The sequence below is a fragment of the Vicugna pacos genome, chromosome 6 (genome assembly GCF_048564905.1).
Source record: "Vicugna pacos chromosome 6, VicPac4, whole genome shotgun sequence".
Lineage (NCBI taxonomy): Eukaryota > Metazoa > Chordata > Mammalia > Artiodactyla > Camelidae > Vicugna > Vicugna pacos.
Genome location: NC_132992.1, coordinates 54248036 through 54254209, shown reverse-complemented (window position 1 = coordinate 54254209; position 6174 = coordinate 54248036).

Sequence of the window (6174 nt, the reverse complement as noted above, 5' to 3'; positions counted from 1 at the left end):
AGAAGAGCCACTGGGCATTGTGATAAGATCTGATTACAGGTCACCACCCTGATATTGACTTATTTGTGATCAAAGCTGGTTCACAATCATTGAGTCAGGGCACTAGCCTGGACCAAAGACATGGGCACGTACCTGAACATCTTATCTACCACTCTGCATCACTGCTGCCTCCCACTTGTTTGACCTGGAACTGCGACCAACAGAGGGAAGACATTGGTTCTTGATTTTTTTTTAAAAAAAAAAACCTCCTACCTGCTCTGTTCCACTGTCCCACGTCTTCATTAAAGAGAAGCTCCAAGTGGGCTTATTGTGGTGACAAAATATATTCTGAGAGTTGGTAGCAGTGTCTCTGTAATAAGCAGCTCATTCTGAATTGTTCATGGCCAGAGTTGTGCCTTAATCACCTTGACGTCCCTGACACCCAAGCCAGTGCCTTCACCAGCAGGGCACTCTCCATGAGGATTTGTTCTTTGTTGGCTGAACTAACAGAGGAATGTATTTTAGAGTGGGGTAGTGCCTCATTTACAGATATTTATTAGGTACTCAATGTGTGCCAGGCACTATTCTAAATGCTGTGATGGAGCACTGAACAAAGTAGACCCACATCTCTGCCCATGAAGCATATCTCCTAGTGGTACATGAGCATGTCATGAATATTACACATTCCTGGGTCTCCTGGGTTGCAGTGGTGGTGATGGTGGTAGTGGGGTGTGTGTGTGTGTGTGCGCGTGCCTACCTGCATTTTCTGGGGAGCAGTAGGGGAAGGGAAAATAGTGGAGATTAATGTATAAAAATTTATGACTTTCAGAGACGATAATAATAGTCAATTGAAAGTGTTCGCAAACCAGGTTCATTTTGCAAGATATGTAACCAGCCAAAATGCTGAGACTCCAAGGTTTGGTGCAAAGAGAATGTTTATTCACAAGGCAGTCAAGTGAGGAGACCAGAAAACAAGTCTCAGATTTGCCTCCCCAGTGGCAAGGGGCTCAAAGTATTTGCGGAACAAAGAAGCAGGATGGCCCGAGACATGGGGAAAGGTGATCAGAAAAAGGTGCGGTAGTCCATCCTTCTGCACAGGTGTAATTAACTACAGGCCTCTGCACGTTCCAACTTGGAGGCACGTAGCATGATCTGAGGGTGGAGTTTTCAGCCCTCTGACGTCAAAAGGTCACCGAGCGGACAATCACGCATACCCAACCGGAGGGTCAGTGGTCCCACCTAGTCTTAACCAGCTCAGCTCCAAATAGACACAGCTAACTCCAGGTTCCTGGAAGACAGCTCCCATAAAAACTTATTGTTTAGGCTACATGCTGATTGGAAGACATGAAAGTCTTTTGTAGCAACAAATAAAAAGACTTTAGTGAAGGGGATTACAAGTGAATGAACTTAACTAATGATTATCCATGATTTCAAAAGCAGCAGAGCATGCTCTATGTAGTGTCAACCCTGTATGCTCTGACTATAGGACAGAAGCCCTAGAAGTGGATGTACGGCCCAGTCAGCATTCCGGTGGCCCCAAGGACAGTGTCTTTAGTGTCAAGTCAGGATCTGACCTGAAAAGAACCCGAATTCCCTTGTATCAGCCACAGCTCTCAGTCACCAACCAAGAGCCTTCTCTAGCTAGGTAGAGCAAGAAGAGTATTTACTAAAGGATATCTGGTAGATCACAGAACACTAGGAGAGCCAAAGAAACAATCTTGGAGGCTACATGCCAAGAACATGTCCAAATTGTCTGCAAGAGTGCTCTTACGGGGTCTGCAGTTCACGTTGTTGATACAAGACTCGGGATGATTACCAGGATCTCTGTCTGCCTCCTTCTGGAAGTTTTGTCTCTCTGCTATGTTTGCCAGAACTGAGTTTTTAAAACATTTTTTAAAATAAGGAATAACACACCTGCAAAAAATGCACACAACATAAAAGAATTATTGCAGAGCAAGCTGCCATATAACCACCACTCTGGTCAAGAAATAGAATTTTACCCTAGATTTCTCTCCCTCTCCCAGTCCCCACCTCTCCTCAAAGGCAGAATGGTTCTTCCTGTAGTTCTCTGCCACATGAAAAATCTTGCAACCCATTGGAGGAAACTGGGTTACATTCACATAGGTTAGCCTCAGGAAGGTCTGGGAAGGTGAGTGTCTGGCATTACAGTAGAAAGACCAGGCTTTAAAACATGGAAGTTTCCCCCAACCTAGGAAGTGTTGACACGGGTTTTGAACAGCTTCCCATCATGACTTATGGTTGCCATGTTCTCCAGTGGGTACATAAACATCTCAGCCTTGTTAAGTGGAACTGGAGGAAATTTCCATTTTTGTAGGTCAAGCGGTTGAGTATCAGCAGGTCCTTGTGGTTCAAACTAAGAGAAAGGACAGTGTCAGTCCAAGGGCAGGAAGTGGAAAGTCATCCGAAGGAGATAAAACCAGAAGTGCCAGGAAAGCTGAGAAATGCTTTAAGCCAGCTTCAGTTCATGATGTGAGACTCTGAACCTGTAATTTACCTCACTTCCCACACTGCTGTAGTTAGTTTGTTGGCCTGAGACACATGGCTCCATGTGTGTACACACATGCATTGTGTAGTAGTGAGCATGTCTGAAGGTGGGGCGCTGTGAGAGATTTAAGAGGACCAGCTGTGAAACCTCAAGACCAGAAATTTAACACCTTGGTAGGTGTCAGTGGAGAAATGCCAAAACAAGCTGGAGCTGCAGCCTTGTTTGCGGCCAGCCCTAAAGGCAGAAGGGCGGGTAGTATTCCTTGTTCTAACAGTTTTAAGTGGCTATGGTGAAAATACACATCCTTAATTCAAGGAAATCATCAGATAGCACAAAGATAGGCTATAATTAGATTCAGCTCAACATTGCTTAATAAGGGAAAAGTAGAAATGATCTAAATATCCACTTATAGGAAATTTATTAAATAAAATATTTCTCCATGCAATAGAATGCTAAGTAGTATCTAAAAGGGGTATTGCAGAAGAACTTGGTAAGGAAAGTAGGTCAGGAAGCAGCATATGGCCTACAGGTTCAAAGCATAGAGTGCAAAACCCAAACGTTTTGTTTGAATCCTGGCTTTGCCGCTTACTAGTTGAGTAAGACTCGGCAAGTTCCTCATCTGAGAAATTCAAAGAGATATGATATGTAAAGCATGTGGAAATGTTTCTGGAACATGTATGTGTTAACTTTATTATGATCCTATTCTTAAGGAAGTTGATGAGGCTTAAAACCATAGTGTACCCTAAAAAAAACTGTGTATTCGTTTTTGCTGCCCTTCAAAATCCCACTGAGATGACAGTAAAGGAATTTTAAAAGAGTAGAGGTCCATAAGGACCAAAGGAAAATGGATATGTAGTATGTACAGATGCCAAATGGATGAATGTTAAAATCCATATTTGTCCAAAGCCAAGGCCAGCACCAACTATTATAATCATTTGTTGAATTTCTTTTTAATTCTTTCCTTCCCTCCTTCTTCTTTCTTTTCTTCCTTTCTTTTTTTTTTCCTTTCTTTTCCTTCCTTCCTCCGTCTCTCCCTCCCTCCCTTCCTTCCTTCCTCTTTCTTTCTTTCTTCTTTCTTGGGGAGGCAATCATTTAATGGTTTATCACCAGAAAAAAAAATGTGTCCTTAAATTCTCATCTGGAAATGTGGCAACAGATCAATGTAATTACCTCTGAAAGTTTAAAAAAAAACAAAAACAAAAAATTTTTTAACTTTCATCTGTATCTCAGCGCTCATTGCATGTCCTCTAATTTCAGTCTCTATCCTGGATTTGAAATAGAGAAGGCTCTTTACAACAGGCGTCATACAAAAGACACTGGACCTTCCAAGGCATAGCAGTTTGATGTCCTCTTCAGCATTCTCCAGGAAGCTGATGACTTTCTCTGCAAACAACTAGTGAATTTTGGCCCTGCTAGGCTAGCAAAAAGAAAAAAAAGTTCTTCAGTTATATTCTGCACATTTTACAGTGTGCGAATTCTGCATTTTGTATCAGACATTCAGACGTGTCCTGCAGGACCGCTTGGTGGGTGAATGCTGATTACTGTTGAACTCTGCTTCTACTTTGCTTGACTGCCGAGAGAGTTCTGGGTCTCACATAGCTTAAACCAGAGTGAATCTAAGAAGAAATATTTATATAATGGAAAATTAGTGAATTAAAGTGTCAGGTAATTGTCACTGACAATGCGATAACCATGATGGAAGCTAGGGATGATTTAGGAAGCACAGGCATGTGATGTTCGGTTCGTAGCCTTCAAAAAGTAATTACAGCGCAGTGTAAAGCAACAGACGTCTCAGTCGTGAGCAGGACGAGAGCAGGCTGCTCCCGTCAGTCTTCTCCCTCTAATCTACCTGAATACAATGCAATTAGGAACCCCCTTTGCTATGTACTCATTCATCTTGCTGATTTACGATAGAAAGAAACTCTTCACTTTTAAAGGAACTATTTAAACAGATGCAAGTCTTCACACTACCTTTGTATATAACGTTTCCAGCCCAGCAGAACCAAAATTCACCAAACTGATATACCTAGTTTTCCAGAAGGAAATTTGTGCCTAGAATTCATAGCTTAAGCAAGTTGAAAAAAATCTTTTGTGTTCAACTATTGAAAATGTTGTCAGTACACAGCAATCATTTTGACAAGTTTCCATTTGCATTTTTGGCCTCTATAAACTCAAAATTATAAAGCATTGTCTTCTTAAGGCAGTCTTGAAAATACTACTATTTTGAAGTTTGATTATTAGAAACATGTTTGATTAATTCAAGCATTTCTCTTCTTCTTCACACGCTTTTTACTCTCTATGACAGTTTAAAACTGACCCATTCCAAATGCTGTACTTTATAATTTGTAGATTTCTCTTTCTTTTAAAAATTTTACATCACAAAAGTTGATATTATGGATCTTACTCATTTTTACAAGATGTGAGAGATTCATAAATAGAACATTTTCTTGAAAGACTCATGACCTAAATGGAATTAAGTAGCTAAAAAGGAAATATAATTCCTGTAAGTTATTTTGTCTGTTACAAATATCTGTGTACCAAACAATTCTACAAAGATTAGAGTTATAAGGAAATTTCTATTATTCTGCCTTGCATTATCATCTAGATTCTCATCAATACTTGTTGTTTTAAAAGGATATCTTTTACTTCATAAAATTCTCCAGCTAATATTGGAGGAGCTAATGGAGAGGGCGTTACTGTCAGCTGACCTGAGAACTGGACCTCAGGTCGGAGGCTCCTCGCCCCCTCCCCTGTGCCTGGGATGCAGGCGCTCCCCACTGTTCTCACAGTGAGAGCCGTTGTCAAGATCGTATCCTTGAGAGAGCAGTGTGTTGCTGAGGCTCCCAGACAATAATGTGACTGAGGCCAGTTAAGGCCTCTATATTAACTTTTTTAAATTGAAGTGTAGTTTATTTACAATACTATATTAGCTTCAGGTGTACAGCTTGTTAATTCAGTATTTTCATAGATTATAGTTCCTTAAAAGTTATTGCAAGACAATGGCTATGATTCTCTGTGCTGTACAATGTGTCTTTGTTGCTTATCTGTTTTATACACAGTAGTTTGTATCTCTAAATCCCCTACTCCTATCTTGCCCTTCCCCCTCCTCCCTCATCCCACTGGTAACTGTTAGTTTGTTTTCAGTGTCTGTGAGTCTGTTTCTGTTTTCTATATATATTTGTTTATTTTTTTAGATTCCATATATAAGTAATGTCATGCAATATTTGTCTTTCTCTGGCTTATTTCACTGAGCATAGTATTCTCTTCATTCAAGTTGCTGCAGATGGTAAAATTTCATTCTTTTTATGACTGAGTAATATTGCATTGTATATATACACCACATCTTCTTTATCTATTCTTCTGTTGATGGGCAGTTGGGTTGCTTCCATACCTTAGCTATTGTAAATAATGCTGCTGTGAACATTGGGATGCATGTATCTTTACAAATTAATGTTTTCATTTTCTTCAGATATATACCCAGGAATGAAATTGCTGGATCATGTGATAATTCTATTCTTAGTTTTTTGAGGAACCTCCATACTATTTTCCATAGCAAATTTACATTCCCACCTACAGTGTGCAAGGGCTCCCTTTCCTCCATATTCTCGCCATAATTTCTTTGTAGACTTTTTGATGATGGCCATTCTGACAGGTGTGAAGCGATATCTCATGGTTATTTAATTTGCATT